Below are 22,250 nucleotides of genomic sequence, written 5' to 3' on the forward strand. Positions count from 1 at the left end.
TCTTTCTTTCTTTCTTTCTTTCTTTCTTTTTCCTTCCTTCCTTTCTCTCCTTCCTTCCTTTCTCTCCTTCCTTCCTTCTTTTTCTTTCCTTTCCCCTTCCTCCCTCCTTTCTTTCCCTCCTTCCCTCCCTCTTCCTCCCTCCTTCCCTCCCTCTCTCCCTCCCTTCCTTCCTTCTTCTTCCTTCTCTCTTTTTTTAAACTTTAAGGCACTTTACCAACTGAGCTATCTCTCAGCCCAGTGGAGACTTTTATGGAAAAATTATTTAATGATACTTATTGAACTGCTGGAGGACAGATTTTATTCAGGACTATCCTCAATGGGGTTTGGCATTCAGATGGTGGGGAGAGATTGAGTTGAACTGTGAATTTATAGCTAAGGAGTTGGGTGGGGATTGGTGAATGGAAAATGATTAAGAGGAAGGACTGGTATAGGGGATTTTGGCTAAGCTGACCTAACAGAATTGCTGATGACAGGTTAGGGTAATTTGATAGCCCCTGCAGGCTGGTAGAGGATAAAGAACCTGATCAAATATTGAGGGTGATCAGATATTGGGTGTTGATCAAACATCCAGAGTTCTTGCTGTACTGACTTGGAAAAACTCTTTGCTAAAACCGATTCTACAAGGACATGTATAGATGGGAGAGAATCTTGTCAATAAACTCTAAGCAGAGATGCTATAGACATGAGAACTTCTTTTCCTACTTTGTGTTCATAGACTCTTCCCATAGGCTCTGTTGTCAACCTTGAACAATTTGAAGATGAAGCCTTGGGTCTGCCCCAGCAAGGGCTCTTCCTTTTAGGTATCTCACTTCCAAATGTTCACTGAGAACTACAAGCTGGCTTCACAAAGCTTAGAGCAGCATTCCAAACCACTTGTGCTTTTGTGTACAGCATACACCAACTGGTGTCTTGAGAACCCAGTTTGTGAAATACTCCTGTGTCTCATCTCTGGCCTGCATGACCACCCAGGAAAGTGACCACAAAGGAAACTTGCTTACTAAGCCCCTTGCAAGTGGGCACCATTCACCTGGAGACAGACCCCACAACCTGAGCTAGCAGGTTGACTTGCTGGAGGGTGTATGGTTGGGGAAAATGCTGTCTTACCTGGAATCTGAGGCCGCTCCTCTTCCTCTGAATCCATCCTCCTCCTTTTATTAATCTTTCTCCCAACGTTTCCCTTTCCTTAGTAATGACCATTCAGATTTCTTCCACTTTTTAAAAAAACACAAATTCAGTTTGACCCCACCTGTGCTAGTAATCAGTACCCCATCTCTCTCCTTCCTTTTCAGCCGAGCTGTTCAGAAATGCCTCATATTTATTGCTACAACTTCTTTACCTCCATTCATTCTTCCTCCACTACATTTTGGCCTCTGGCCATACCACATCATTGAGATGTTGTCCTGCCAGTGACCTAGTTGCTGAATTCAGTGGCCGCTTTCAGTCCTCATCTTGCTTAATTTTTAAGCAGCATCTGATCCTACTCTATTTTTATTGAAACTCCTCTTTATCCAGCCATGGTGTTGCACCCCTGTAATTCTAGCACTCGGGCAAGGCAGGAAAATGGCAAGTCTGAGACTATATAGTGAGTTCCAGGACAGCTTTGCCCATAGAACAAGACAGTTTAAAACAGAAACTCTACTGTCTTAGCTTGTGGGGAGCTATTTGTGGGTTTGTGTTTGCAGTGCTGGGGATGGAACCCAGAGCCTTGAGTCTTGTACATGCTAGGCAAATGTTCTATTACTGAGCTATACCCTTAGTTTCCTCCTCGAGTTCCTTTGAGCTCCCTTTCTTACCCTCATTTTTTATTTGTTGGTATCTAAGGTCTCAGTCTTCTTAGTAGGCATTGTCATTTATGCTCATGGATTTCCCTATGTACACACTGATGACTCTAACTCCAGTTTATGAATAAGTTAACTTGCCATTGATTCATGGTTATTGACAGAAGACACATGATACCAGGCAGAGCAAGTAGCATGAGCATCATTATATTTGCACCACTTCTCCTTGCCCTCCAACTCCTGCAGGGGCAGCATGATGGGTCCAGATGGATGCTCCACATGCATTTGGTTTGCGTCATAGCTGAGAAACATGGAACTTGGTGAATCTACTGGTTATATAGGAAGCAATAAGCAAGCCTGCTCTTTGTCCTAGAGGGAGACAGTACTTGCAATAACATGGCACTGAGAAGAGGTTAAAAGAGGCCAGGGTCTTGGATTCTTGGCCTGTATAACAAGATGTGTGAGAGTGCCAGATTCCTGGAGGATTGTCTTTCAACAGTGGACACTTCATCTTCTTCCTATTCAACCTGTCCACTCCTGTCTCTGCTTCCTGTTAGGAGCAACAGGTCAGAGTGTACCTTTGATCATCTCCTATAGTACCTGCACTTTGTTATTCAAGCCTGTTCACCACTTCAGTGCAAAGGATGATATAGCTCCCCTCCGCTGCCTGTTCCCTGTGTGCTCTGTCTTGGGCTGTTCATGTGCTCATGTTGTGCCATTTCATCTTTTGAGCAGCTGTGGGAAATTCATTATGGTTCTGATTTCCTGGTTGAGGAAACTGAATCTTGGTCACACAGAGTAAAGGGCAGAGCTGGGAGTCACACTTAGGTCTGTCTGACTTGAAAGCCTATGTTATTAGTTACTTTATACCCTGGGCCCTGCTTTTAAAATATGTCCCCATCTGACAGCCCCTGCCTTGGTTGAGGATCTGTCCATTTCACCCAGTCTTTTTCTTCCCTCCCTCCCTTCTTTCCTCCCTTCCTTTCTTCCTTTTTTCCTTTCTTTTTTGTTTGTTTTTTTGAGGCAGGGTCTCCTTGTAGCCCACCTGGCCTGGAACTCACTATGTAGAGCAGGCTGGACTCAATTTCACAGAGCTCTGCCTACCTCTGCCTTCTGAAAGCTGGGATTAAAGGTCTGCGCTGCCATACCTGGCCTCTTGTTTTTCTTTCTGAGGCAGGAGCTCTGTAGTCTAGGCTGGCCTGAAATCACTATGTATATCAGGTTGACCTGAAATTTATGGCAATCTGGATAGAAGTTGGAGTGGTCATTCTAAAACGGGGATTTTCTTCCTTCCCTTCTCTGTGTTACTGTAACAAATACCGGTATCAACTTTTAAGTAAAAAGGTTTATTTGGGCTCATAGTTTTCCTGATTTTTAATTTAATTTAATTTAATTTAATTTATTGTTTTTATTTTATGTATATGAGTATATTGCCTGCATGTTTGTAAATGCACCTGTATCATGCAGTGCCCATGGAAGTCAGAAGAGGGCATCAGATCCCCTGGAACTGGAATTATGAGCAATTGTTAGCCACCATGTGGGTGCTGGGAACTGAACCCAGGTTCTCTGCAAGAACAGCCAGTGCTCTTAACTGCTGAACCATCTCTCCAGCCCCTTATTTATTGCTTAAAATATTTATTTTATTTTTAATCATGTGTATGTGTGTCTGTATCTATGTGGGGGCATGTACATGTGAGTACAGGTACCCATGGATGCCAGAAGAGGGTGCTAGATTCCCCCAGAGCTAGAGTTACAGGAGGTTGTGATTGCCCAATGTGGGTGCTGGGAAACAAACTTAGGTCCTCTGCAAGAGCAGTACACACTCTTTAACTTCCGAGCAATCTCTCCAGCCCTTTTTTTTTTTTTTTAAGATTCATTTTTCATCATAATTTTTTGTTTTATTTTTGTTTTTTTGTTTTGATTGGTTTGGTTTTTGAGACAGAGTCTCCCTGTAGCCCCAGATGGCTTGGAGCTCACTATGACTTGGCTGACCGGAAACCTTCAAACTCAGAGATCTGCCTGTCTCTGCCTCCCAAGTGCTATGATTAAGGGCATGTGCCACCATGCTGGCCTTTATCTTTCTTTCTTTCTTTTTTTTTTTCTTCTGTCTTTTTGAGACAAGGTCTCCCTGTAGCCCCAGTTGGTGTGGAACTTGCTGTGTAGACCAGGCTGGCCTAGATCTTACAGAGATCCACTGTCTCCCAAGTGCTTGGATTAAAGGTGTGCTCCACCATGCATGACTTATGCCTAGCTATTTTTATTATTTTAAAATGTGTGTGTATGTGTGTGTGTGTGTGTGTGTGTGTGTGTGTGTATGTCTGTATGAGTGTATGTGCACATCTGTGCAGGTATCCTCAGAAGTCAGAGTGGGATTAACCTGGAGCTGGAATTAAAGGTGGACAGGTGGTTGTGAGCCACCCAACATGGGCACTGGGAACTGAACTTGGGTCCTCTACAAAAGCAGTACATGCTCCTAACCTCTGAGCCATCTCTCTAGCCCCAGCTCCTATTTTTATTTTAATTTTTTTTCCCGTTTTAGACAGGGTATCATTATGTAGCCCAGGCTGGCCTCAAACTTATGATCCTTCTGCCTTAGTTTCTCAAGTGTGAGTGCCTGAGTCTTTCAAGTCTCTCAGGATCACAGGTGTGAGCCAACGTATCCAGCCAGTTCATAATTTTGGAGGTTTCAGTTCGTGAGCAGGAAGACGCACTGCTTTTAGGCTATTGGTGGGGTGCTTGATAGCAGTGGTATGGAGTGTGTGGAAGAACAAAACTGTTTACCTGTGTCTGAGAAGTGGAAGAGGAAGGGGTCAGGGTCCCAGAGTTCCATTCAAGTACCATGACCTCAGTGACCTTAAGGCATTCTAGTAGGCCCCACCTTGCAATGTTTCTACCACCTTCCAATAGTGCCACACCAGGCACATTTTTGGGATGTTTAAGATCCAAATTATAGCACTCTCCCTTCTTCAGGGATTTCTGTCACTTTTATTCCAAGCTTCTAAATATGACATTGATGTCCCTTGGGGGGTATCATGCTCTCTGGTCCTTTAGCTTTATCATCCATGTTACTTACAGATCTCCCAAAATGCCACACATTGTGCCTTTGTGCAGACTGCATTATCTTCTGGGTGTCCTTTTCCTCCTTAATAGGTATCTGGCCATTCCTTAAGATTCAGGTGTCACCTCCTTCATGTGAGGCTCCACCTCTTGCTGGGTATGTTGAGGACAACGGCACATCTAGCACTGTGTTTTTTGCACTTGCTGTTCTGACCAGAATATCCTTCCTCATCCCTTCATTTGATAATTCCTCTTATTTATTTATTTATTTATTTATTTATATATGTATGAATGTTATGCCTGTATGTATGTAAGTGCACTCATGTCATGCAATGCCCATGGAAGACAGAAGACGGCATCAGATCCCCTGGACCTGGAGTTACAGACAGTTGTTAGCTGACATGTGGGTGCTGGGAATTGAACCTGGGTCTTCTGTAAGAGCAGCCAGTGCTCTTAACCACTGAGTCATCTCTCCAGCTCCTCCTCTTTATCTTTTAGACTTGGGGTTACCACCTCAGGGATGACTTCTAGGACTCGCTTGCCTCTCACCAGCTAAGTGCAGGTGTCCATCTTGTGTGTACTGAAGTCTCTCTGCCTGAACCAGATGCTGCTGTAACAGCCTGTAAACACCTCATGGGCAGGTTGTCAGTGGAGACCCTTGACCTTCAATATCTGCATAGCAAAGGGCCTGGAACACTGGAAGACTCAGTAAGTACCTATTAAATGAAAAAGCTCCAAACCATTTCCAGTATGTTAGGTTCATGCCAGAAACTCAGAATAGGGCACACACTCAATAAAATAATTGAATGAGCCAGAGCACAGAAATGCTGACATTGAAAGTACTGATGATCTTTAAGAAATCAGTTTGAAGAGAATTGGGGAGAAGTGGGAGGCAGGTAAGAAAGTTGAGAAAGCCAGTATAGTTACAGAGGAGATAGAGCTTTAGATATTTATTTTTTTAAAACGGGGTCTCAATTTTGTAGTCCTGGCTGGTTGGGAACTCACTATGTAGACCAGGCTGAATGCTGGGATTAAAGGCATATGCTACCCTGCCTTGCAAGATAGATCATTTTATTAAGAGGTGATCATAAGGGGCTGGAGAGATGGCTCAAGTGGTTAAGAGCACTTTCTGCTCTTGCAGAGGACCCAGGTTTGGCTCTAGGCTCCCATATCAGGTGGTTCAAAACTGCCTGTAACTCCAGTTCCATGGAATCTAATGCCTTCTTTCTGGTATTTGTGGCCAGTTACATGTATGTGGTGCACATAATACACACACACATATGCATAAAATAAACAAATACTTTTTTTAAAAAATGGAGTAATCAGACTGGTGATTGTGATGGTGCATGACTTTAATCCCAATACTCTGGAGACAGAGGCAGGCTGATCTCTGTAAGTTCAAGACCAGCCATATCTACACAGTGAGGCCTCATATCAAAAAGAAAAAAAGAAAGAAAAGAAATAAAGAAAAAAAAAGAGGGTAATCATAAGACTTTATGGCTGTTCCTTTCTGGTTTTCTTTGTCTTAAGAAATTTATTCTTGGGGATGGAGAATTGGAGAGATGGAGATGGCTCAGTGGTTAGGAGCACCAGCTGCTCTTGCAGAAGACACAGGTTCAGTTCCCAGTACCCACATGGCAACTAACAACAATCCGTAACTCCAGTTCCAGGGAATCTGAAGCCCTCTTCTGATCCCCATGGGCATTGCATAACATGGGTGCACTTACATACATGTAGGCAATGCACTCATATGAATAAAAATAATAAATAAAATATTTTCAAAATTTATCCTCAGAGCTAGAGAGATGGCTCAGTGGTTAAGAGCACTGGCTGCTCTTACAAAGGACCTCTGTAACTCCAGTACCAGAGGATCCAACATCCTCTTCTGGCCTCCACTGGCACTGCACACATGTGGTACACATACATAAATACAGGCAAAGCATTCATATACATTAAATAAATAAAAAAATATTTATCCTCTCTGTTATTCTCTTTGTGCATGTGCACGTTTATGAGAGTACTATGGCATGCATGTGGTGGTCAGAGGACAACCTCAGCTGTTGGCCCTTGGCTTCCACCTTGTTTGAGACAAGGTCTCTGGTGTTGCCACAGTGGACCGTGGGCTAGCTGGTCCATGAACTTCTGCAGCTTCGGTCTCTGACTTCCAGCTCACAGTAGGGGCACTGGGATTCCAGACATGCACTACTGTGCCTGTTCTTTACTTGAATTTGGGGGGTTTGAATTCAGGTCCTCATGCTTGTTTGACAAGTGCTTTATCCTCTGAGCCATCTCCCCAGCTCCTGTTATTCTCTTTTAGCAAGTTTTATAATGCTTGTACCGTGGACGCACTGGTTTTATTATTTTTTTTCCACCATAAAATATAAAATTAAGGAATTCTTGTTGTGACTTTTCTTGGAATAGCCACTTTAGTTTCTGATCATGTTATAAGAATTTGAAGTAGCCAGTCATGGTGGCACATACCTTTAATCCCAGTACTCGAGTGGGAGAGGCAGGTGGATCTCTGTGAGATCAAGGAGATAGTGAGTTTCATGCCAGCTGGAGCTACCGAGAGACCCTGTCTCAAAAAACCCAAAATAAATAAAGGAAAAAAAAAGAATCATTTGTACAGTGGGGATAGAGAAATGGCTCAGCAGTTAAGAGCACTGACTACTTTTGCCAAGGACACAGATTTGATTCCCAGAACCCATGTGGTAGCTAACAATCATCTGTAACTTCAGTTCCAGGGGAATCCAATGCCTTCTGACTTCTGAGGGCATTGCATGACATGGATTACATGCATGCAGGCAATACACTCATACACATAAAATTAAAATAATAAATAAATAAATATAAAAAAGAATTTTAAGTATAAGACACTTGGGAGGCCAGGCATGGTGATACATACCTAGTATCCTGGTACTTGGGAAGCAAAGGCAGGGGGATCACTGTAAGTTTGAGGTCAGTAAGTTCCAGATCAGCTCCACAGTGAGACCCTGTCTCAAAAACAAACAAAAGAAAAGAAATGCCTAATAAAATTAAAGATCATTCAGATTATATAAATGTTCAATGAAAATATTAAAATATCTATATCTAACATGGATCAAAGTATTTTTATGTAATATGTTGAGCTCTTATTATTGCGATAAGTCTTGTATTTATGTATTAATGTCTCTTTTTTCTTTTCTTGTAGTACTGAGGACTGAACCCAGGATCCGGTACATGCATGCTACATCCTCCCCCCCAAGCCCTTAACCCTTTTCTTAATAATCATACAAAAGGTATTAGGATTCACCTTTTTCTGCAGAGGAGGCTAAACTTTAGGAAGAATAAGGAATTTGACCATTTCTACCCTGAAAGTAATTAGAGAATTGGAATACAAGACTATGTCTACACTATGCGAGAGAATATAGATGCTCTATATATTTAAAAAATAGAAAATATTGACAAAATTGTTTCTGAGCCCAGGGGAAGAAAGTGGGCAGAAAGGAAGCACAGGAGCAGTAGTGATGGCTGATGGCCCAAGGCCCCTAGGCCTGTGATGGGGAGATGACCAGGACAGCTGGTGGAATGAGCCTTAGATAAGCCTTAGGCAACTCTGCCACGATTCAGAACAGGAGAGGAAAGGCACCAAGTTTTCAGATGGGAGAGAAATTGGGAGTTCTTGTTTCACAGTCTTATTTTTTCAAGGAGATTGAAACCTCATTGCCACAGGAGAAGACAAGGGCCTGGGCTTGTGGAGGGCAGTGGCAAGGGCACCACAGCCACAGCTGAAGATTGAAACTGGGTGTTGGCTCTGCAGAGATGAGCAGGGCGGGCAGTGCTGAGCCCTGCTGCGCAGGCAGGGAGCTCCGAGTGACACCTTGTGGCTGTACAGCAGCTTTGGGCACCGTAACAATCAGCAGTGTGAGGGATTGGAACGACCTGGCGTCGAGGTTTTCTAAGGCATTGTGACAGTGAGATGAGGCCAGACAGGTGGTAATAGGTCCTGAAAGGGATGGCTTGGGGAATGTTGTCTGGGAATATTCTATGGCAGTGAAGCCAAAAGGGGTGCAGCAGTGGGATAAGATGTGCACAAACCAGGGATCTTAAAACCTGGGTGTTCATCAGAATCCCTTGGAGTTTCTGATTCAGTAGATCAGGGACTGCTACAGTTTGAATCTTTTTTTTTTTAAATTTTATTATTTTTATATTATGTGTATGCATATATTGTCTGCATGTAGGTAAGTGCACCCATGTCATGCAATGCCTGCAGAGGTCAGAAGAGGCTGTTGGATCCCCTGGGACTGGAGTTACACACAGTTATTATCTGCCATGTGGGTGCTGGGATTCGAACCCCTGTCTTCTGCAAGAACAACCAGTGTTCTTAACTGCTGAGCCATCTCTCCAGCCCTACGGTTTGAATCTTAAATGGCCCCTACACGCTCACATTTTAAAGGCTTGTTCTCCAGCTGGTGTCACTATTGGAGGCTGTGAAACCTATAGGAGGTGGGGCCTCCCTGGCAGAAGCGTCCATCCATCGCCAGAGAGGCTCTGAAGGGTATAACTAGCCCCTAGGTCTTGCCTCGCTCTATTTCCTGGTCTGCAGTGATGCAGACTGCCATGTATTAGTTACTTAACTTGCTGCTATGACAGAATGCTGGACAAAGGCAACTTAAAGAAGGAAGAGTTTATTTAGGCTCACGGTTTGAAGATCCTGTGCATGGCAGGAGGCACAGTGACTGGAATGTGAGGCTGCTGGTCACCTTGGATTCTCAGTCAGGAAGCAGAGGAGATAAGTGCTGGTGCTCAGCTCACTTTCTCATTTCTTCCTTTTTATTCACCCCAGGATTCCAGTCCATGAGATGGTACTGCCCAGAGGAGTGTTTTCTAGGTGATTCTCAGTCCAGTCAAATAGACAGTGAAGATGTACCATCACAAGTCTCCATGTAGTCTTACTATTGCTTATTGTGGCTCTGCCCTGCCTTCCCTTCCACGGTGGACCCAGACCCTCAAGACTGTGAGCCAAAACAAATCCTTCCTCCCTTAAGTTGTTTCTGCCAGGTGTTGTCACAGTAATGCAAAAGTAACTAATACTGGGCATTTGCATTGCTGAGGAGTTGCTAGAGGTGCTTAGGCCACTTGATCAGGGAAGGCCTGGGAGTAGTTTCCAGAAGAGCTGGAAGAGGGCTGTGGGGAGGAGGCCAGTGAAAGCTTTTCTCTCCTCAGGTATCATGATCTGTAAGGGGACGGGTAAGTTCTGGACTCAGAGGAATTTAATATGTAACAGAATGTACTAACCCTTAGAGGACATCAAACACACACACACACTCCCACACTCACAGTCTTATATACATACTCACATACACCACACACACACCACACACATGCACTCATACACTCACATACTTGCTCAGTTACACACATGCTCATGTGCTCACACATACACCACACCACACACAGTCACACACACGCTCACATACACTCTCATACACACGCACACACATGCTCATTTACACATACCACACACACTTTCACCCCCCCACATGCTCACAAGCTCACACATTCACACACATTCTCACACATTCACTCACACATATACACACTCACAGATACATACGTACTCACACACACACCATGCACAGTAAGTCACACACATGCTCACACACCACACACTCTCACACTCTCACAGTCACATGTTCACATACTACACACAGTCACACAGTCACACTCTCACACAGTCACATATTGACAGTCACACACTCATACATACATACTCACAGTCTTACACACACAGACATACACAGTCACACACACACACTTATACTCACATGCTCACATATGCAACAAAGTCTTCCCTGACTCTTGGTTGGCAGAGATCCTCTGCTTCCTTGTTGGGCTCCTGCATTCTCTCCTAGGCCCATCTGCATATTTTCCTGTAAAATGCAGTTTTTTAGCAAAGAACTCTGCCAAATCCTTTTAGGCAGAACCCCACATCTTCATTATCTGATTGCTCTCATGATAGGTTTTTGTCCTGCTCCAACTCCCAGGTGATGCTTGTTTGTCCTGGCCAGTCTTCAGTAAGAATCCTGTTAGGTCAGTTTACCCAGACTCCCTCTTACTCTTGATATTTCCTCTTGGTAATTTTCCATCCACTGACCCTTACCCTACCCCTTGGCTACAAATTCCCATGTTTGTGCTGTTTTCAGAGTTGAACTCTTTCTTCCACTGAAAGAGTCTTGTAGTGGTAGCTAATTTGGGGGCAATGGTCTTGAATAGTTTTCCTTATGCTTCTTTTACAAGTATCATTGAGTAACTTTTTCTTTGACAGGTTCGTTTTCTCCTTAAAGGAAGACATGTCTTCTTTTTAGCATGCCTGTGTTTGCCCACGTTGAGCTCTGCAGCACTTCTGACACCTGCTACCTTTTTCTGGTAGACAGGTAAAATGCTTCAGGGTCCCTATACAAGTTACTCTTCTCATTGCAGTGACAAGATACCTGAAAAAAGAAGTTTAAGGAAGAGTTTATTTGGGCTCACAGTTGAGATTATAGTCTGTCAAGGCAGGGAAGTGAGGTGGCTGGTCACACTACATCTAGCCAGGAAGCAGAGGGGGATGTTAGTGTCCGTCCCAGTTGCTTTCTTCTTGATTTCTCTCTCTCTCTCTCTCTCTCTCTCTCTCTCTCTCTCTCTCTCTCTCACTCTCTCTTTTCCCCAACAGGGTTTTCCTGTAGCCCCAGCTGGGCTAGAACTCACTATGTAGCTCAGGATCACAGAAATCCACTTGCCTCTGCCTCCTGAGTGCTGGGATTAAGGTACCACCATGTTTTACTCTCTTCTTTTTTGAGACAGGGTCTTCCTGTAGCCCCAGCTGTCCTGGAACTCACTATGTAGACCAGGTTGGCCTTGAACTCACAGAGAGCCCCCTGCCTCTGCCTCCCGAGTGCTGGGACTAAAGGCATGCACCACCATGCCCAGCTACTTTCTTCTTTTTATTCCATGGGTTTGCAGCCCATGGAATGAATGGTGCTCTCATTTTTAGAATGGGTCTTCCAAACTCAATTAAGCCAATCTAGTAACATTGCCAGAGACATGCCCAGTAATTTGCCTTCTGGATGATTCTAGATCTTGTCAAGTTGACAGTATTAACCATCACAGTCCCTAAACAATGACTTCTGCTGGTGACAAATGTAAACCCTTGAAGGTTAGTCTGCAGGCCAACCACTTGTGTGATCTCTCAAGCATCCAGTGCAGCTCTTAATCAGGAATCTAGAAACCTGAGAAAACCTCCTCAGACCTTGCTGAGCGTACTGTCAGACAGTCAGAGATGCTGACGAGAGAAATGGTCTCCCACAGAGAGAGCCCTTGAAGGGCAGGAGAACTGGCAAGCAGGTCTCCAAACAGTCTGAGCTGTCTCCTGACAGCACCAAGGCACATATCCTAGGATCTATCTGCCTAGTACTCCCAAGGGCTGAGGGCAATGATTTCCTACTTTCCCTTCTTTCTCATTAGGTTTTCATTGCTCCACGCATGGCTTCATTTAATCTAGTTATTTAGTTTGTTCTGTAATGGGAGCCCATAAACTCAGCATCCAAAACAAAACAAAGCCATGGCAGATCCTGATGATGGTATAATTTGGACCTGGAATGCCTGCCAAAGGCCTATTTGTTAAAGGCGTGGTCCCAGGCTTGGCTCTTTAAAAGATAAGGCCTGTTGGGAAGCATTAGGTCGTTGTGGGCATGCTCTTAAAGAATTTACTCCTATATTATGCTTGTTCATTCCCAGCTGCCAGGAGGTGAGCAGCTTCTACTCCTGCCACAAACACTGCCTTGTCACAGATGGAGAAGCAATGGAGCCAGCTGGCTAGAAGCTGGAACCCCCAAAACTGTAAGCCCAAATAAGCTTTCATCTTTATAAGTGGATTACCAACATATTTTGTTACAGTGACAGAACGCTAACCCTTGACAGGAACTGACATGGAATCATAGGTTTCTCTTCCATCCCAAGGTCCCTCCTCCCACTGCTTGAGTAACCTACACCCTAAATCTGGCACTTGTCATTCCTTGTTTTTCTCTGTATATGATGTTAAACTTTCCTTTAAAAAATTTTTTTTCATGTGTATGAGTGCTTTGCCTGTAAGTGCACCCATGTTGTGCAGTGCCCGAGGAGGCTAGAAGAGGGCTTTGGATCCCGGGGAACGGGGAACTGGAGTTAGAAACAGTTGTTAGCCGCTGTGTGGGTGTTGGGAATCAAACCCAAGTCCTCTGCAAGGGCTGTTAATGTTCTTAATCACCAAGCCATCTCTCCAGCCCCAATTTTGTTATCGTTTATTTTGTTTTGTTTTGGTTTGGTTTTTTGAGATACACTCTCACTCTGTAGCCTCAGGTGGCCTGGAACTTATGCATAGACCAGGCTGGTCTCCCTTTCATAGAGATCTGCCTACCTCTGCCTCCCGTGTGCTAGGATTAAAGGTGTGCACCACCATGCCCAGCTTAAACATTTTTTTCCTAAATGGAATTTTTAATCACACAGCTAGAGAGACTAATCTTGCTTTATTTTACCCCCCCTTTCCCATTTATACTTCTGGGTTAAACCTAGGGCCTAATGCTTGTTTGGTAGGTGTGCTACCGTTGAGTTATATACTCAGGCCCTTTTTCTATGTTTTTATTTTGACACAGCATTTTGCTAAGTTGCTCAGACTGGACTTGACCTCACTCTGTAACCTATGCAGGCCCTGAACTTCTGATTCTCCTACCTCAGCCTCCAGAGTCATTGGGGTTATAGACATGTGTCACCAGACCCAGTAGTTTCCATATCCTTTAGGCACTTGTGTTCTGTGTGTATATGTTTCTAAAGGATATCTATCCTTAATTTGCATTGTTTTAAACTTCATAAAAATATATCTTGTGGGCCGGAGAGATGGCTCAGTGGTTAAGAGCACTGACTGCTCTTGCGGAGGACCCGGGTTCAATTCCCAGCATCCACATGGTGGCTATGAGCCATCCTTAACTCCAGTTCCGGGGGAATCTGATGCCCTCTTCTGAGCTCCTCGGCACTGCACAACACTGGTGCAACTCACATACATGTAGGCAATACACTCATAAACATAAAATAAAAATAATAAATAAAATATATTTTTTAAAAAAGGGGGCTGGAGAGATGGCTCAGCTGTTAAGAACAGTGGTTGTTCTTGCAGAAGACCTGGGTTTGAATCCCAGCACCCACATGGCAGCTGATAACTGTCTGTAGCTTTAGTCCCAGGGGATCCGAGTTTCTTCCGACCTCCGCGGGCATTGCAAGACACAGGTGCACTTACCTAAGTGCAGGCAATACACACATACACATAAAATAAAAAAAATAAATAAATTTTTCAAAAAATTATAAAAAAATTGGTCGTGGTGGTGCATGTCTGTAGTCCCAGCACTTGGGAGGCAGAGGCAGGCGGATCTCTGTGAGTTCAAGGCCAGCCTGGTCTACATGGCGAGTTCCAGGACAGCTGGGGCTACAGGGAGACCCTGCTTCAAAGAGAACAAAAAGGAAAAAAAAATATATCTTGTTATATAAATTCTTTGTGGAGCAACTTTTTCCATGTAATAATATATCAGCAAAAATTTGTATTGCCGCATGTCACTCTAGATCACTTACTTTGTGTGTAACAGTCCATTGCATGCTCACACCTTGGTTTATTTTTCTGCTCTGCCACTAATGCCCATTAGGTTTGTATGTACGAATAGCATGGCTATGAATAGTCTTATATGTTTTTGTTCCATACTGGAACACTCCACAAGTGGAACTGTTTAACTTGAAGTGAATGCTGGATTTCTTTCCAAAGTGACTACACCAAATTTCTGGCCCCACTGAACGCTGTACCCCCTTCTCCACCCAAGTCTTCTTTTCCTCTCTAAGCCTATTATCTATAGGTTTATTCATTTTTTAAAAAATATTTTATTATTTCTATTTTATGTGTGTGAGTGTATTGCCTGCATGTTTGTAAGTGCACCCGTGTCGTGCACTGCCCACAGAGGTTAGAAGAGGACGTCAGATCCCCTGGAACTGGAGTTAAAGACAGCTGCCGTATGGGTGCTGGGAACTGAACCCAGGTCCTCTGCAAGAGCAGCCAATGCTCTTAATCACTAAGCCATCTCTCCAATCCCAGTTTATTCATTTTCTAAAATATTACTTGACCAATTAAAATGGAATCTTATTCATATTTTAATATGTGTTTATTTAGACACTGGTGTCTAGTCATCCCAGGCTGCTGTAATAAAATACCGCAGACTAGGTTGTTGTTCTCACTTGGGTCACGTCACCCTTCTTTTTCCACTAGCTCTTTCTTTTGGGATGGGAATGTCCACCCTATACTGTCCCATTGTTGTAATCCCAGCACTTGGGAGGTAGAGGAAAGAGGACCAGGCGTTCAATGTCATCCTTTGTTCACAGCTGGAGAGAAGTTCACCAGAGATTGAATCACGTCTGAACCATTCCCATACTTGATTTAGTTGACACATAGTTTAGACTTTGGATTTTAAACTGGTTAGTTGATGAAAAATCAGTTAAGGTTTTTGGCACTATTGGCATGGAATAAACGTATTTTAAAAATTATTTGTATTTTATGTATATGAATGTTTTGCTTGCATGTATGTAAATGCACCATGTGTGTGCAATATCCATGGAGGTCGGTTGAGGACATTGGATCCCCTGGAACTGGAGTTAAGGACTGTTAGCCACATGATTGCTGGGAACTGAATCTAGGTTCTCTGGAAGAGCAGCCAGCATCTTAACTGCTGAGCTATTTCTCCAGCCTCAGAATAAATGTATTTTGCATGTGGTAAGAAAATGAGTTTTAGGCCCTTAGTCATGAGGGAAATGCAAATCAAAACTACGTTGAGGGGCTGGCAAGACGGCTCAGCAGGTAAATGTGCTTGCCACCAAGCCTGATGACTTGAGTTCGATCCCTGGAACCCACATTGTGAAAGGAGAAAACTAACTTCTGCAAGTTGTCCTCTGTCTTCTACATATGCACAGTGATGCACATGCCCCTCCTCCACACATAAATAAATGTAAAAAAAAACTACACTGAAATTCTATCTCACCTTAGTCATAATGACTATCATCAAGAAAACAAAGGTTTGGGGGTTGGTGAGATGGTTCAGTGGTTATGTGCACTGCCTGCTTTTCCAGAGGAACTGGGTTCCTTTCCCAGCATCCACATGGTGGCTAACAACCATCCTTAACTCCAGTTCCAGGGCATCTGCCGTCCCCTTCTGGCCTCCTTGGGCACCAGATGTGCACATGGTGCACTTACATATACCAGGCAAATTGCTCATACATATAAATTAAAAATAAATAAAATCTTTTTAAAATGAGAAGAAAAAAGGTTTGCTTGGCATCTGGTAGCACATGCCTTTAGTCTCAGCACCTGAGAGGCAGAGGCAGGTGGATCTCTGTGAGTTCAAGGCCAGCCTGGTCTACATGGAGAGTTCCAGGCCAGCCATGGCTACATAGTGAGACCCTGTCTCTAAAAGAGGGGGAAAAACTGGGCATGGTGGCGCACACTTTTAATCCCAGCACTCAGGAGGCAGAGGCAGGCAGATCCTCTGTGAGTTCGAGGCCAGGCTGGTCTACATAGTGAGTTCCAGGACAGCTGGGGTTACAGGGAGACCCTGTCTCAAAAAGACCAAAAAAAGAGGGGGGGAAAAAGAAAGAAAACAAAGGCCAACAAATGCTGGTGAAGTGGGAGAGGGGCCTGACAGGGTCCCCCGCTGCACTGTTGGTGGAAATGTACCCTGGTGAAGGCATTGTAGAATTCAGTGTGGCTGTTTCTCAAAAGCAAAACCCCCAACTAAAAACAGAACCACCCTAGGATCCAAGTACACCACTCCTGGACTGTACCTGGAGAACTTAAAGCCAGCATCCCACAGGGTATCTGTGCACCCATGTTTACTGCCGCACTGTTCTATTCATGATAGCCAAGATATGGAACCAGTTTAGATGTTCATCAACACATGATTGGATAAATAAAATGTGTATATATGATGGAGTTTTATTTAGCCCTAAAAAGAATAAAATTATGTAATTTGCAAGAAAATGGATGGAACTGGAGATCAGCTTCATGCCAGTTGAAATAAGCCTGACTCTGAAAGGCAAATGTCACATGTTTTCTTTCATATGTGGAATCCAGGGGTGTGTGTATGTGTGTATGTGTTTGTGTGATGCACCAGGCCTGGTGCAATGTTATAATCCCAGTTAGTTATAGTCAGCCTGGGCTACAGAGTGAGTTCAAGGCTAGTCTGGGCAACTTAGTGAGACCCTGCCTCAAAATTTAAAAAGTAAAAAGAGTGCCAAGGATATAGTGATAGAGCACTTGCCTAGTGTGTAGAAGGCTCTAGGCTCAATCTTCAAATCCAAAAAATGACCCATGAAAACAGAAGGGTGACTCTTGAGGAGAGGAGGCGGGGGACTAAGGGTGAGTGGACCGAGAGAGAGTGATGGGGGGAGGGGTATGAGCTAAGTACCTGATATGCATGTGTGAAGATGTCATAATGAAACTCCATTGTTTGTACATTCATTTAGAAGAAAAGAAGATAAGTTTGGGGGACCTGGGGTGGAATGCCAGAGACTGGATTGCATCCTCTCAAAAGTCACATGTTGAAGCCTTAGTCCTGTGTGATGGTGTTTAGAGATGTGCTTTTGGGAAATTATTAGCTTTAGATGAAGTCTTGAGGGTTGAACTCTTGAGACCATAGTGAGCTTGCTGTTTCCCCTCCTGTCCTTAAGTAAAGACCACTGAGAACCCAGCAAGGAGGCAGCTGCTACAAGCCAGGGAAAGGGTCCTCCCCAGACCTTGGCCTGACATACACCCTTCAGCCTCCAGCACTGTGGGAATCAATGTCTGTGCTTTAACTCGCCCTGGGGAATTTGTGATGGCAGCAAAGCTGAGACAGCCAGGGCTGTGGACCACCTCTTCATGTGCCCGCCTATTTCCTTTTCTGCTAAATATCTGTTCCTAGCTCTTGCCCATCTTTCTATTGGGTTGTTATGTTAGTTTTGTATTGCTGCTGTAACAAAGTAATACAATTTTGATAGATTAAAATACAACTTGGGGCTGGAGAAATGACTCAGTGCTTAAGAACACTGGCTGCTCTTATAGAGGACCCAGGTTTGATTCCCAGCACCCACGTGGCAGCTAACAACTGTCTACACTCCCAGTTCCAACTCCAGTAACAACTCTCCTGACCTCCACTGGCATTGTAGAACATGGATGCACTTACATCATACATGTAGGCAATACACTCATACACACAACATAAAAATAAAAATAAAATAAAATAGGTCCAGAGAGATGGCTCAGTGGTTAAGAGCTTGTACTGCTCTTCCAAAGGATCCAGGTTCAATCCCTAGCAATCATGTCAGGTGGCTCACAACCACCTATTACTCCAGCTCCTGGGGGATCCAATGTCTCTGACTTCTGTGGGCACATGGTGGTCTGGAACTCCAGTTCCAGGGGATCTGATGCTCTCTTCTGGCCTCCACAGGCACTGAACATACATGGTGCACACATGGATGCAGGCAAAACATTCATACCCATAAAGTAAGCACAAGTAAAATATAGCAAAAAAATGAAAAAACACGCTCCCCACAGCTTTATTCACAACTACAAGGTGGAAATAGTCTATTATTTAAATAACCTGCCTATTGACCGATGACACAAAATGTTGTCTGTTCCTACACTGCAATATTATTCAGCCTTAAAAGAAAGAAAATTCTGATATTCTGACAACATGGGTGAACTATGCCGTGTGAAATAAACTAGCACAAAAGACAAATATTGCTTGATTCCACTTACAGGAGTGTCCAGGAGAGTCACATTCACTGAGAAAGCAGAGCGGGACTTTTCAGTGGATGGAGTTAAGGGGAATGTGGAATTGTTGGTTTTCTTTTTGATTTTTTGAGATAAGGTCTCTCCCTGTAGCCCCAGCTGTCTTGGAATTCACTATGTAGACCAGGTTGACTTTGAACTCACAGAGATCTCCCTGCCTCTGCCTCCCAAGTGCTGGGATTAAAGGTGTGCACCACCATGCCCAGCCAGAATTGTTGTTTAATGGGTACAAAATAACAGTTTTGTCAGGTGCAGAGTTCTGGAGATGGATAGTGGTGGTGTTTTCTGAATAATGTGAATGTATTTCAGGACACTGAATGCTTAAAAACGATGGGCACTGGAGAGATGGCTCAGCAGTTAAGAGCCTGTACTGCTCTTGCAGAAAACCTGAGTTCAGTTCATAGTGACTCACAGCCACCTCTAACTCCAGCTGCAGGAGATCTGATGTCTCTTGCCTCCACAGGCGCCTGTATACATGTGCACATACCTCCACACATAATTAAAAATAATTAAAATCGTTAAGTAAGATGTGGTGGCATACACTTTTAATCCCAGTACTCAGGAGGCAGAAACAGTAGATCTCTGTGAGATCGAGGCCAGCCCAGCCTACATAGAGAGTTCCAGGCCAGCAGGAGCTATAGGGAGACCATGTCTAAAACAACAACAAAAACAAACCAACCCTCCGCCCCAAAATTATGACACTACTAAATTTTATGTTATGATGTATTTTACCACCATTAACATAAAAAGAAGTCACATGGTAGCATCTGCACATGAAATAAAATTATAATTTATCTTTTTGTTCACTGAGCATTGAATGAACATTCTCTCTGTCAGCCATTCTGGCTCCCAATGAGAGCAAAATTCATGAACTGTCCTCAGGGCTCATGGTCTGGGAGGGCAATGTGTGCAAGAAAGTGCTATAAAGTGTTTAGAGTGACAGAAATCTATTGATGACATGAGAGGAGCGACCAGCTCTTCCTTAGGAGGCCACAGTGAAAGTCTGCGGATCTTTCTGGAAGATATAGCATGTGATTGGAATCCTCAAACCTGAAAATGTTCTCACTAAGCTTTGCTGGTTGGGGAGGGAGCAGTGTGAGCAATGTCTGGTTCATTCCATCTCTGTACTTGATTCCTCAGGTGGCAGAGGAAGACTGGGGGAGTCAGCACCAAGAGAGCTACAGGGTCTGGTAAGGTGTCTGGGATTCCCTTAAGGCAATGGAATTCTACTAAAAGGTTCTGATCAGAAAGGTGACAGAATTACTGTCACTCAACAATCATTTGTCCTATTTTCTTTTTCAAACTAAATAGAAAGTGAAAAATGACATAAAGCATGATGTTTTCAAGCTTGTTTGTAGAGCATAATGCACATGGGGTTGTAAAACAGTGCTGGGCTGGAGAGATGGCTTAGCACTAAAGAGCACTTGATGCTCTTGTAGAGTACCAGAGTTTGGCTCCTAGCACCCACATCAGGCACCTCACAACTGCCTGTAACTTCAGTTTCAGGGGATCTGACACCCTCTTCTGGTCTCTTCAGGTACTGCATCCACATGTACAAACACACACACACATAGACACACACAATTAAAAATAAAATCTTAAGGAAAACCATCAATTGCTTATTTGGATCCAAATTGCTCCAATCAGAAGGAACACTGATATTTACACATGAATCCTCATCTTACAAACTCCAGCAGCAGAGAAAATTTCTGAGTTCCTTTCTTCTCAGTAGTGTTCCAAATAAGCTTTATTGATGATATCTTGCATTTCATCTCAAGCTATTTTCCAATGAAAAGACTTATATAACCACCTTTGCTTAGTTTCAAGAGCTTTGCATGTCTTTGTGAGTCTGGAAACTAATACTTTCTATTGATAGCTATTTGTAAATCTAGAGTTCATTGGAACTACAAGCCAAAACACTCCACGGTGGGTGAAGGAATCACCCATAACATACAGCCAGGAAACCTGTTTCCTAGGAAGGCAAAACAATGCTGCTAGGTTCCTAGGAGATAAAGCAAACTATTGACATCCCAAGGCTCTGCTGGATGGTACTATTTCCCGTTTTTACCAGACTGCTAGGACTCCTCACCAGGTATTCCAGGAAAGCCCTGTTCCTGAAAACAATATCTTTCCTCACGATCCATAGCATTTCCTATAGTTTGTGTTGGGCAACTTATAAAAAAAAATCTCATTTTGTAAAAAAATTTCAAGGAATCTATATCAAGTAATTCAGAAAGTCTGCTCTTTACAAACAAGTCAGCATGGTTAAAAAAGAAAAAGAAAACTCCAAGACTTATTTCCAGCAACCTATCACTCCGTTCGCTCTGGAGCAGAGTCAGCGCCTCAGCTCTTCTGTCAGTAATATTAGCAAAAATTAACAGCAATGCCCCATGCTTTGCAAGTGATAAAGAAACCAAGTGATCAAGTTGAAAGATATTCTGACCATTTCTTTGTTATCTAAAACAATGGTTTTTAGTGTGTGTGTGTGTTGTTGGGCATGGGTGCCCAAAGGACAGTTCCTGATGGTTAGAGTCGTTAACATCTCTTATTTTATTTATTTATTTATTATTTATTTATTTATTCATGTGGTGTGTGTGTGTGTGTGTGTGTGTGTGTGTATGTCAGGGTCTCACTACATAGCTCTGACTGGCTTGGAACTTGCTGTGTAGACCAGCCAGGCTAGCCTGAAACTCAAGACATTCACCTGCCTCTGCCTCCTGAGTGCAGTGATTAAAGGTGTGCTCCACCGCGCCTGACTGAGAGACATTTTTGATTGTCAGGACCAGGGTGATGGTGGTGGGGGGTACTACTGGCATCAGATGGACAGAACCCAGAGATAATGCTAAACATTCTATAATGCACAGCACAGCCTCCTCCCTCTCTAATGAGGACTTATCCAGTCTAAAATGTCAATGTTGCCAAGATTAAAAAGCCCTGATACGGAACTAGAATCCAAGTGCCTGCCATCGAGTTCTCTCAGAAAGTCAAATTATTCTATCTACTCAATTTTCTCCTGTTATGGGTGTTGGGAGTTATAGTAAGGTGCAAGACCAGCCTATGCTCCCTACTCTACTTTATAATGTGACCACATGACTAGTTTTCACCAGTGGAACACAATCCAAAGTGATGTGCGCTACTTCCCACCAAGGTCTCTCAGGATTCTGTTTTCCTTTCTCCTGGCAAGATGTACGTGGCAACGAGGGTCTGTGATAGAGCCACATTTGGAGCCTGGATCCTTGAGTCACCATATGGGAAATAGCTATCCATCAACTGAGAATACAGGTGGCATTAAAAAAATTATTTTATGCTGGGTATGGTGGTGCCTTTAATCCCAGCTCTTGGGAGGTAGAGGCAGGCTGATCTCTGTGGGTTGGAGGCCAGCCTGATCTACATAGTGAGTTCTTTGCCAACTGAGGCTCTAGGGAGACCCTGTCTTTATGTTATGTTATATTATATTATATTATATTATATTATATATTATTTGTGTGTGTATGTATGTGTATGTGTGTGTGTGATATGTATGTGTGTGGGTGTGGGTGCTATGCCACAAAGTGCATGTGGAG

The 22,250-nt window shown here is 43.6% G+C and overlaps 1 long non-coding RNA gene across 1 annotated transcript in view; it reads left to right on the top strand.

The window, feature by feature from the left end:
- Window positions 1-12,603: 12,603 nt before the first annotated feature.
- Window positions 12,604-22,250, top strand: part of LOC115072689 — a 10,690-nt gene continuing 1,043 nt past the window's right edge. Inside the window, exons 1-2 of the long non-coding RNA XR_003851719.1 lie at window positions 12,604-12,695; window positions 19,828-19,877. This is a non-coding gene — a long non-coding RNA (uncharacterized LOC115072689). The remainder of the gene's footprint in view (window positions 12,696-19,827; window positions 19,878-22,250) is intronic.

This window comes from Nannospalax galili, unplaced genomic scaffold (assembly GCF_000622305.1).
Source record: "Nannospalax galili isolate Female #2095 unplaced genomic scaffold, S.galili_v1.0 scaffold1283, whole genome shotgun sequence".
Taxonomy (NCBI): domain Eukaryota; kingdom Metazoa; phylum Chordata; class Mammalia; order Rodentia; family Spalacidae; genus Nannospalax; species Nannospalax galili.